The sequence below is a fragment of the Arachis hypogaea genome, chromosome 9, assembly GCF_003086295.3.
Source record: "Arachis hypogaea cultivar Tifrunner chromosome 9, arahy.Tifrunner.gnm2.J5K5, whole genome shotgun sequence".
In the NCBI taxonomy this organism is placed as follows: domain Eukaryota; kingdom Viridiplantae; phylum Streptophyta; class Magnoliopsida; order Fabales; family Fabaceae; genus Arachis; species Arachis hypogaea.
The window spans coordinates 29,898,748-29,909,475 of NC_092044.1; the positions used below are offsets into that span (position 1 = coordinate 29,898,748).

A 10,728-nucleotide genomic window follows, 5' to 3' on the forward strand; every position below is an offset into this window, starting at 1 on the left:
TATTAAAATCATCCCCAACGTTCTAAAACATTATAAAATCGTCCTTTGTCCATAAATAACATTTTTTTGACTATTTTGACCTTGAAAAAAATATTCAAAAATCCTCCTTACCCTCACCACTAACTTCTGCATCATCTTCATCATCCCTACGCATCTCTCTCCCTCTCCCTCTTCCTTTTCTCATGGCCATCACCACTGCCACCATAACCATCACACATTCTTTCTCTCTAAATCACTATCACCCACCCACAAACTAAATTCAGTAACAACAACAACAACAAATTTAGCAACAAATTCAACAACATTAACACACTTTCAGCAACAGCAACAACAAAATGAACAACAGCAACTACAACATCCACAAAATAAATCAACAAAAATTTTTAATTTAACAACAATTCAGCAATCATCAACTGCAACTTCAGATCCAAAATCAGCAACAACAGAAATTAAAAAAATCTAAAAATAAAGAAATGATATTTATCAGTTTATGTTCTTCAAAAATAAAAAAAAATAAAAAAAGGAAGAACAAAAAGAAAACGGATTCGATGCTAAAGACGACAAACTCAAAAACGCTTCTATCGATCCCACCACCCTCTTCTCTCCATATTTCCAACCTCTCACAACTGACCCCACTCCTCCTACCCCCATCGATCCCCATGGAAAGAGGTGAGCTCCAGGAAGCAAAACAGAGAATCAGAGAAGCAGAACAGGAAGAAAAATATATCTGAATTTGGAAGGAGGCGCGATACGACAAAGAGGTAAAACAGAGGCATAACACTGCAGGAGGCAGAACGGAGGCGAGGCGCTGTGAGAGGAAGAACGCATGCCGGCGCTGCGAGAGAAAGAGCGCGACGGAGATGAAGAGAAAGTGGTTGTCGTGGAAGATGAGGAAGGTGAGGCCAACGTCAATGGAGGAATGGTTGAGGTTAGTGATGGAGAGGGAGAAGAAAGTGGAGAAGGAGGTGGGGGCGGAGATGATACGGTGGCGAAAAGAGAGAGAAGAAGAATTGGGGTTGTGGTTGGGAGGGAGGTTCCAAAGAGAGGGGTAGGAGGAAGGGTATGAAGAAGGGGATGAGAGGGAAGAAAGGGAAGAAATACGGAGACGGGATGGGGGTTGGGTTGGGGGGTTATTTTTTTAATATTATTTTTATTAATTTTAAGGGTAATTTGGTTAAGAAAATGAAATTAAAGTAGAAAAGGACGATTTTATAACGTTGAGGATGATTTTAATAAGGAAAAAAGGTCGGAGACGATTTTTATTTTCACCCAAGACGTTAAGGACGAAAAAAGTACTTAACCATTTTTTTCTTGCATCTCATGATCTTCATTCTTTTATCCCTCAAGCCACTTAGGGAGTAAATCACTCCATTTCTCGCATAATAAATTAGCAACTAATAAATTATTATTCGGCAACGATCCTTCTATGTAGAAGAGCATTGATTTAGGTAGTTGGAACTCCAAGAAAAGTGACAAAAAGAACCTTTTAGAATAATTCATGATAATTTTCTGGTTATTTATCTATTTATCTATTAATATATAATAAAAGTGTAGTATTAATTTTTACTTGACAGGTGGATCATCCTTTGCTCGATAAGTGTATCTCCCAATCAAATGACAATTGGCAACCTAAGAAAACAAAATAAAATAGGCCAATGCGTAGAGTAATAGACTAATCCAGCGGGTACTCAAAGAAATGGATTTTTGTGATTCAAATAATTGAAATAATAGAATAAAAGGTAGTGAAATTTTTCCTCATTAATTTCTTGATACACTCATTGTTGAATAGAGTAGAGGCTGCAATAAATAAAGAACAGTCCATTTTCATCAGACCTGTATAAAGATGTCTAAAGGATATGATATGCTAATGGATGTGAATGCTAAGAAACTTGAATGAAAATTTAAGGTGTGTGTTGTTAATATATGGGAAAATCCAAATAGGTACAGCAAAAAAGAAGTTAATAATATAGAGATGGTGCTTCAAGATATTAAGGCAAACTCTTTCATTTTATTTGCTTTTTTTTGTTTCTTTATTGATAAATGAAAAATTTATACAAGATGATTTTTTTTTGTTACAGACCGCCGAGTCCAGCCCACTAGCCTTCGGGTCAGGGCACCACCCCTGACCCAGGTGGTGCACGAAATTGTGATCACTACAACTTCGCACAACTAACCAGCAAGTGCACTGGGTCGTCCAAGTAATACCTTACGTGAGTAAGGGTCGATCCCACGGAGATTGTCGGCTTGAAGCAAGCTATGGTTATCTTGTAAATCTTAGTCAGGATATCAATAATTATCAGGGTTGATTGTAAAAAGTAAAAGAACATGAAATAAGTACTTGTTTTGCAGTAATGGAGAACAGGTTGAGGTTTTGGAGATGTTCCATCTTCTGAATCTCTGCTTTCCTACTGTCTTCTTCTTCAAGCACGCAAGGCTCCTTCCATGGCAAGCTGTATGCAAGGGTTTCACCGTTGTCAGTGGCTACCTCCCATCCTCTCAGTGGAAATGTTCAACGCACCCTGTCACGGCACGGCTATCCATCTGTCGGTTCTCAATCAGGCCGGAATAGAATCCAGTGATTCTTTTGCGTCTGTCACAAACGCCCCGCCCTCAGGAGTTTGAAGCTCGTCACAGTCATTCAATCATTGAATCCTACTCAGAATACCACAGACAAGGTTTAGACCTTCCAGATTCTCTTGAATGCCGCCATCAATTCTAGCTTATACCACGAAGATTCCGGTTAAAGAATCCAAGAGATATCTACTCAATCTAAGGTAGAACGGAGGTAGTTGTCAGGCACACGTTCATAGTTGAGAATGATGATGAGTGTCACGGACCATCACATTCATCCGGTTTAAGAACAAGTGATATCTTAGAATGGAAGCAAGCATGATTGAATGAAAAACAGTAGTAATTGCATTAATCCATCAAGACACAGCAGAGACTCATGCCGTAGAAGGTACACAAAGAAACGTGTAAAGTGTCATGAGGTCCAGATACAATGTCAAAAGATCCTATTAATAGTGAACTAGTAACCTAGGGTATACAGAAATGAGTAAATGACGTAAAAATCCACTTCTGGGTCCACTTAGTGTGTGCTTGGGCTGAGCATTGAAGCTTTCATGTGTAGAGACTTTTTCTGGAGTTAAACGCCAGCTTTTATGCCAGCTTGGGCGTTTAACTCCAATTTTTATGCCAGTTCCAGCGTTAACGCTGGGAATTCTGAAGCTGATTTGCAACGCCGGTTTGGGCCATCAAATCTCGGGCAAAGTATGGACTATTATACATTGCTAGAAAGCCCAGGATGTCTACTTTCCAACGCCGTTGAGAGCGCGCCAATTGGGCTTCTGTAGCTCCAGAAAATTCACTTCGAGTGCAGGGAGGTCAGAATCCAACAGCATCTGCAGTCCTTTTCAGCCCCTAAATCAGATTTTTGCTCAGGACCCTCAATTTCAGCCAGAAAATACCTGAAATCATAGAAAAACACACAAACTCATAGTAAAGTCCAGAAAAGTGAATTTTAACTAAAAACTATTAAAAGTATACTAAAAACTAACTAAAATATACTAAAAACATAATAAAAACAATGCCAAAAAGCGTATAAATTATCCGCTCATCACAACACCAAACTTAAATTGTTGCTTGTCCCCAAGCAACTGAAAATCAAAGTAGGATAAAAAGAAGAGAATATACTATAGACTCCAAAATATCAAGGAAACTCAGCTCCAATTAGATGAGCGGGACTAGTAGCTTTTTGCTTCCGAACAGTTTTGGCATCTCACTTTATCCTCTGAAGTTCAGAATGATTGGCATCTATAGGAACTCAGAACTCAGAGAGTGTTATTGATTCTCCTAGTTAAGTATAATGATTCTTGAACATAGCAATGTCATGAGTCTTGGCTGTGGCCCAAAGCACTCTGTTATCCAGTATTACCACCGGATACATACATGCCACAGACACATACTTGGGTGAACCTTTTCAGATTATGACCCAGCTTTGCTAGAGTCTCCAATAAGAGGTGTCCAGGGTTCTTAAGCACACTCTTTTTGCCTTGGATCACAACTTTATTTCTTTCTTTTTCTTCTCTTCTTTTTTTTTTCGTTTTTTTTGAATTACTGCTTTTTCTTGCTTCAAGAATCAATCTGATGATTTTTCAGATCCTCAATAACAGTTCTCTTTTTCCCTCATTCTTTCAAGAGCCAACAATTTTAACATTCTCAAAACAACAAATTCAAAAGACATATGCACTGTTCAAGCATTCATTCGGAAAACAAAAAGTATTGTCACCACATCAAACTAATTCAACTAGTTTCAAAGATAAATTTGAAATCCTGTACTTCTTGTTCTTTTGTGATTAAAGCATTTTTCATTTAAGAGAGGTGATGGATTCATAGGACATTCATAGCTTTAAGTCATGAATTTTAAATTTTATTAATTATGAATTAAGAACAAGACTCAAAAATAGATATAAGATGAGACTAAAAAAAATAGAAAACAAAAATTTAAATAGGCTCCTAATGATAGAGGTTTTCACAGAGTTAGGACTCAACAACCTTGATTTTGAGAAGTGGATGCTCCCTCAAATTGAGGAGAGAATTTTTGGCGTTTCAGTTCTTGAAGTTCACGCCCCTGCTTCTCTTGTTCCTTCAGCAATTTGCAGAGCATGCAGTTCTGATTCTGCTGTTCTTCCTTAAGTTGCTCCATAGTTTCTTGCAACTTGGTGATAGATGCTTCTAGGCTGGCCCAGTAGCCAATTTCAGGAAATTCAGGGAGGAACTCCTGCGCCCTCCTTTTGATAGAGTTGTCTTGCATTTGTCCTTCCATTGACTTCTTGGTGATTGGATGTTCAATGGGTATGAATTCATCTACTCCCATCTTTACCCCAGCCTCTTTGCAGAGCAAGGAGATCAAGCTTGGGTAAGCCAGTTTGGCCTCAGTGGAATTCTTATTTGCAATTGTGTAGATCTCACAAGCAATCAGATGATGAACCTCCACTTCTTTTCCAAGCATAATGCAATGAATCATCACTGCTCTTTTGATTGTGACCTCAGAACGGTTGCTAGTGGGCAAGATGGAACGCCCAATAAAGTCTAGCCAACCTCTTGCAATTGGTTTGAGGTCTCCCCTCTTGAGTTGGTTTGGGACACCTTTTGAATTGGTTATCCACTTAGTTCCAGGGAGGCATATGTCCTCTAGAACTTGATCCAACCCTTTATCTGCTCTCACCATTCTCCTATTAAAGGATTCAGGATCATCTTGCAGTTGAGGCAATTTGAAGATTTCTCTTATTTTGTCCAGATGGAAGTAGATAACTTTCCCTCTGACCATGGTTCTGTAAGTATGGAAAGCAGTTCCAGTCATTCTCTGCTTATCTGTCAACCACAGATTTGAGTAGAATTCCTGAACCATATTTCTTCCAACCTTTATCTCAGGATTGGTTAGAACTTCCCATCCTCTGTTTCGAATTTGCTCTTGGATCCCCGGATATTCATCTTCTTTCAGATCAAATTTAACTTCCGGGATCACTAACCTCAGACCCATTATTTTGTGATAATGGTCTTCATGTTCTTTAGTTAAGAACTTCTCTTGATTCCAAAGATTCTTTGGATTATTCTCTTTCTTTCCTCCTAAATTGGTTTGTTTTCCTTTAGGAGCCATGATCTTAATGAATCTTGGCTTAGTGATCACGGAAAAGCACACCAAACTTAGAGGTTTGCTTGTCCTCAAGTAAAAGAAAGGAAAGAAGAGAGAGAGGAGAAGAGCAAATTCGAATGGTGTGGGGGAATGAGGAGGCCGAACGTGTTTTTATAAGGGGGGAGATTTCGAAAAAATTGGAAGGAGATTTGAGAAGATATGGAGAGAATTTGAGAGAAGGGTGAGTTTTTGAACAAGATTTGGGATTGATTTGAGAGAGATTTGAAGAATGATTTTGATTTTTGAAGATTTGAAGGTGAATAATGAAAGGTTGAAATGTGTTTATGTAGAAAAGTATGGGTCAAAAAAGGAAAGTTTGAAAAAAATTTGATCGGAAAGCAAAATCTTGGTCCCCCACCTTTCTGGCGTTAAACGCTCAGAATGGCAACCATTCTGGCGTTTAACGCCCATTTGCTAGCCAATGTGGGCGTTTAACGCCCAGCCAGGTGCCCTGGCTGGCGTTAAACGCCAGAATCCCCTTTGTCACTGGGCGTTTTGCTAAACGCCCAGGATGCTGCACACCTGGCGTTAAACGCCCAGAATGGTGCCTATTCTGGCGTTTAACGCCCAAAATGGCACCTTTACTGGCGTTAAATGCCTAGAATGGTGCCTGATGAGCGGATAATTTGTATGCTTTTTGGCATTGTTTTTAGTATGTTTTTAGTATGATCTAGTTAGTTTTTAGTATATTTTTATTAGTTTTTAGTTAAAATTCACTTTTCTGGACTTTACTATGAGTTTGTGTGTTTTTCTGTGATTTCAGGTATTTTCTGGCTGAAATTGAGGGACCTGAGCAAAAATCTGATTCAGAGACTAAAAAGGACTGCAGATGCTGTTGGATTCTGACCTCCCTGCACTCGAAGTGGATTTTCTGGAGCTACAGAAGTCCAATTGGCGCGCTCTCAACGGCGTTGGAAAGTAGACATCCTGGGCTTTCCAGCAATATATGATAGTCCATACTTTCCCAAGATTTGATGGCCCAAACCGGCGTTCAAAGTCACCCTCAGAAATCCCAGCGTTAAACGCCGGAACTGGCACCAAAATGGGAGTTAAACGCCCAAACTGGCATAAAAGCTGGCGTTTAACTCCAAGAAGAGTCTCTACACGAAAATGCTTCATTGCTCAGCCCAAGCACACACCAAGTGGGCCCGGAAGTGGATTTTTATGTCTTTTACTCATCTCTATACACCTTAGGCTACTAGTTTTCTATAAGTAGGACCTTTTACTATTGTATTGAGACATCGGGGTAGCTATCTTCATTTTTATGCTATCTGAGATCATTGAGAGGCTGGCCATTCGGCCATGCCTAGACCTTGTTCTTATGTATTTTCAACGGTGGAGTTTCTACACACCATAGATTAAGGTGTGGAGCTCTGCTGTACCTCGAGTATTAATGCAATTACTATTGTTCTTCCATTCAATTCCACTTGTTCTTGTTCTAAGATATCACTTGTTCTTCAACTTGATGAATGTGATGATCCGTGACACTCATCATCATTCTCACCTATGAACGTGTGACTGACAACCACCTCCGTTCTACCTTCGATTGGGTGAATATCTCTTGGATTCCTGATTGCACGATGCATGGTTGATCGCCTGACAACCGAGTGCTCGTCTGACAAACGAGCCAACCATTCCGTGAGATCAGAGTCTTTGTGGTATAGGCAAGAACTGATGGCGGCATTCAAGAGAATCCGGAAGGTCTAACCTTGTCTGTGGTATTCTGAGTAGGATTCAATGATTGAATGACTGTGACGTGCTTCAAACTCCTAGCAGGCGGGGCGTTAGTGACAGACGCAAAAGAATCGATGGATTCTATTCCGGCCTGACCGAGAACCGACAGATGAATTCCGCGTGCTGTGACAGAGCATATGCAATCGTTTTCACTGAGAGGATGGGAGGTAGCCATTGACAACGGTGAAACCCTACACAAGCTTGCCATGGAAAGGAATAAGAAGGATTGGATGAAGACAGTATGAAAGCAGAGAGACGGAAGGGAAGGCATCTTCATGCGCTTATCTGAAGTTCCTACCAATGAATTACATAAGTATCTCTATCTTTACCTTTTTGTTATTTTCGTTCATCACCATTACCATTTGAGTTTGCCTGACTAAGATTTACAAGATGACCATAGCTTGCTTCAATACTAACAATCTCCGTGGGATCGACCCTTACTCGCGTAAGGTTTATTACTTGGACGACCCAGTGCACTTGCTGGTTAGTTGTGCGAAGTTGTGTAATGCCATGGTATTGAACACCAAGTTTTTGGGGTTCATGACCGGGGATTATGAGAGTTGTGAAAAAGTATTGTTCACAATTTCACGCACTAAGTTTTTGGCGCCGTTGCCGGGGATTGTTCTAGTTTTGAGCAAGCTTTTGGTAACATCAGTGCCAAGATCCGGCAACAACACCAAGTTTTTGGCGTTATTGCCAGGGATTGTTCAAGTTTGGACAACTGACGGTTCATCTTGTTGCTTAGATTAGGTATTTATTTTTTTTGAAATTCTTGAAGATGAATTCTAGAGTTTCATGATGATTTGTTGAAATCTGGCTGGCTGAGAAGCCATGTCTAATTTCATTGGACCGAGGTTTCAACTTATCACCACAAGAGTTTGTTGATTTTTATCAAACTTGCTCTTGGAGCAGTGATCTGCTAAGGCTTGGCTGGCCTCTGGCCATGTCTAGTGTTTTGGACCGAAGCTTTCTTTGAAAGCTTGGCTGGCTGTGAAGCCATGTCTAATTCCTGGACCGGAGTCTTAGACTAGCATTGCACTGATTCCTGGAATTCTCATTAAGAATTTTGATACCTTTTTCCACTTAATTTTCGAAAAACACAAAAAAAAATTAAAAAATTCATAAAATCAAAAAAATATTTCTTGTTTGAGTCTAGTGTCTCATCATAAGTTTGGTGTCAATTGCATGCATTCATATGTCTTAGTGATCTTCAAGATGTTCTTGATGATTTACTTGCTCTGATCTTTGAATTCTATTGACTTGAGTGTTTTGTGTGTCTCATATGCATTTTCATTTTGTTAGTGTCAGTAGTATACAAACTGCTAAGTTTGGTGTCTTGCATGCATTGTTATTTGATTCTTGTTGCATTTTGATTTTTCCTTATTATTAAAAATTCAAAAATATTTTTTTATTTGTGTCTTTTCAAGTCAATAATACAGAGAATTGAAGATTCAGAACATACAGCAGAGGAATTGCACAGAAAAAGCTGGGCGTTCAAAACGCCCAGTGAAGAAGGACAGACTGGCGTTTAAACGCCAGCCAGGGTACCTGGTTGGGCGTTTAACGCCCAAAAGGGTAGCATTTTAGGCGTTAAACGCCAGAATGTGCACCATTCTGGGCGTTTAACGCCAGGATGGCTAGAAAGGAAGATTTTGTTTTCAAATCAAATTTTTTCTAAGTTTTCAAAATCTTTTCAAAATCAAATCTTTTTCAAATCAATTTTTCAATCAAATCTTTTTCAAAACCAATTTCTTTCCATTTTTAAAGATACTTACTATCAATTAATGATTTGATTCAACATTTCAAGTATGTTACCTTTTCTGTTGAGAAAGGTTTAATGTTTGAATCATATCTTTTCTTGTTAGTCAAGTTTTTAATTTTCAAATCAAATCTTTTTTTAAAATGTTTTTCAAATCATATTTTCTCAATCACATCTTTTTAAAACTAATCATATCTTCTTAACCACATCTTTTTCAAAATAGTTGTCAATCAAATCTTTTTGATTTCTAATTTCAAAATCTTTTTCAAAAATCACTTGATTTCTTTTCCATTTTCATTTTCGAAAATTAAGTAATGTTTTTCAAAAAAATGTTTTCAAATTTTCTACTTAATTTTCGAAAATCACTTCCCTCCTTCTCACATCCTTCTATTTATGGACTAACACTATCCCTTAATGCAAAATTCGAACTCCATCTCCTTTGATAAGTTCGAATTTTCTACTTCTGTCTTCTACTCTTCTTTTCCTCTGACACTTCAAGGAATCTCTATACTGTGACATAGAGGATTCCACATTTTCTTGTTCTCTTCTCTTTCTTATGAGCAGGAGCAAAGACAAAGGCATTCTTGTTGAGGCTGATCCTGAACCTGAAAGGACCTTGAAGAGAAAGCTCAGAGAAGCCAAAGCACAACTCTCTTTAGAGCACCTAACCGAATTCTTCAAAGAAGAAGAACACATGGCAGCCGAAAACAACAACAATGCCAACAATGCAAGGAAGGTGCTGGGTGACTTTACTGCACATACTCCCGATTTCTATGGGAGAAGCATCTCTATCCCTGCCATTGGAGCAAACAACTTTGAGCTTAAGCCTCAATTAGTTTCTCTAATGCAACAGAATTGCAAGTTCCATGGACTTCCATTGGAAGATCCTCATCAGTTTTTAGCTGAATTCTTGCAAATCTGTGACACTGTCAAGACTAATGGGGTTGACCCTGAGGTCTACAGACTAATGCTATTCCCTTTTGCTGTAAGAGACAGAGCTAGAACATGGTTGGACTCTCAACCTAAAGAAAGCCTGGACTCTTGGGAAAAGCTAGTCAATGCCTTCTTGGCAAAGTTCTTTCCACCTCAAAAATTGAGTAAGCTTAGAGTGGAAGTCCAAACCTTCAGACAGAAGGAAGGAGAATCCCTCTATGAAGCTTGGGAAAGATACAAACAATTAATCAGAAAGTGTCCTTCTGATATGCTTTCTGAATGGAGCATCATAGGTATTTTCTATGATGGTCTCTCTGAACTGTCCAAGATGTCTTTGGATAGCTCTGCTGGAGGATCTCTTCATCTGACGAAGACGCCTACTGAGGCTCAAGAACTGATTGAAATGGTTGCAAATAACCAATTCATGTACACTTCTGAAAGAAATCCTGTGAACAATGGGACTAGTCAGAAGAAAGGAGTTCTTGAGATTGACACTCTGAAAGCCATATTGGCTCAGAACAAAATATTGACTCAACAAGTCAATATGATTTCTCAAAGTCTGTCTGGAATGTAAAATGCACCAAGCAGTACTAAGGAAGCTTCATCT

At 39.0% G+C, this 10,728-nt stretch overlaps 1 non-coding gene across 1 annotated transcript; it reads right to left on the reverse strand.

The window, feature by feature from the left end:
- Positions 1-10,287: 10,287 nt before the first annotated feature.
- Positions 10,288-10,395, reverse strand: LOC112713948 (small nucleolar RNA R71). The gene has a single exon (XR_003158907.1). It is a non-coding gene; the product is annotated as a small nucleolar RNA R71 (small nucleolar RNA).
- Positions 10,396-10,728: the final 333 nt, after the last annotated feature.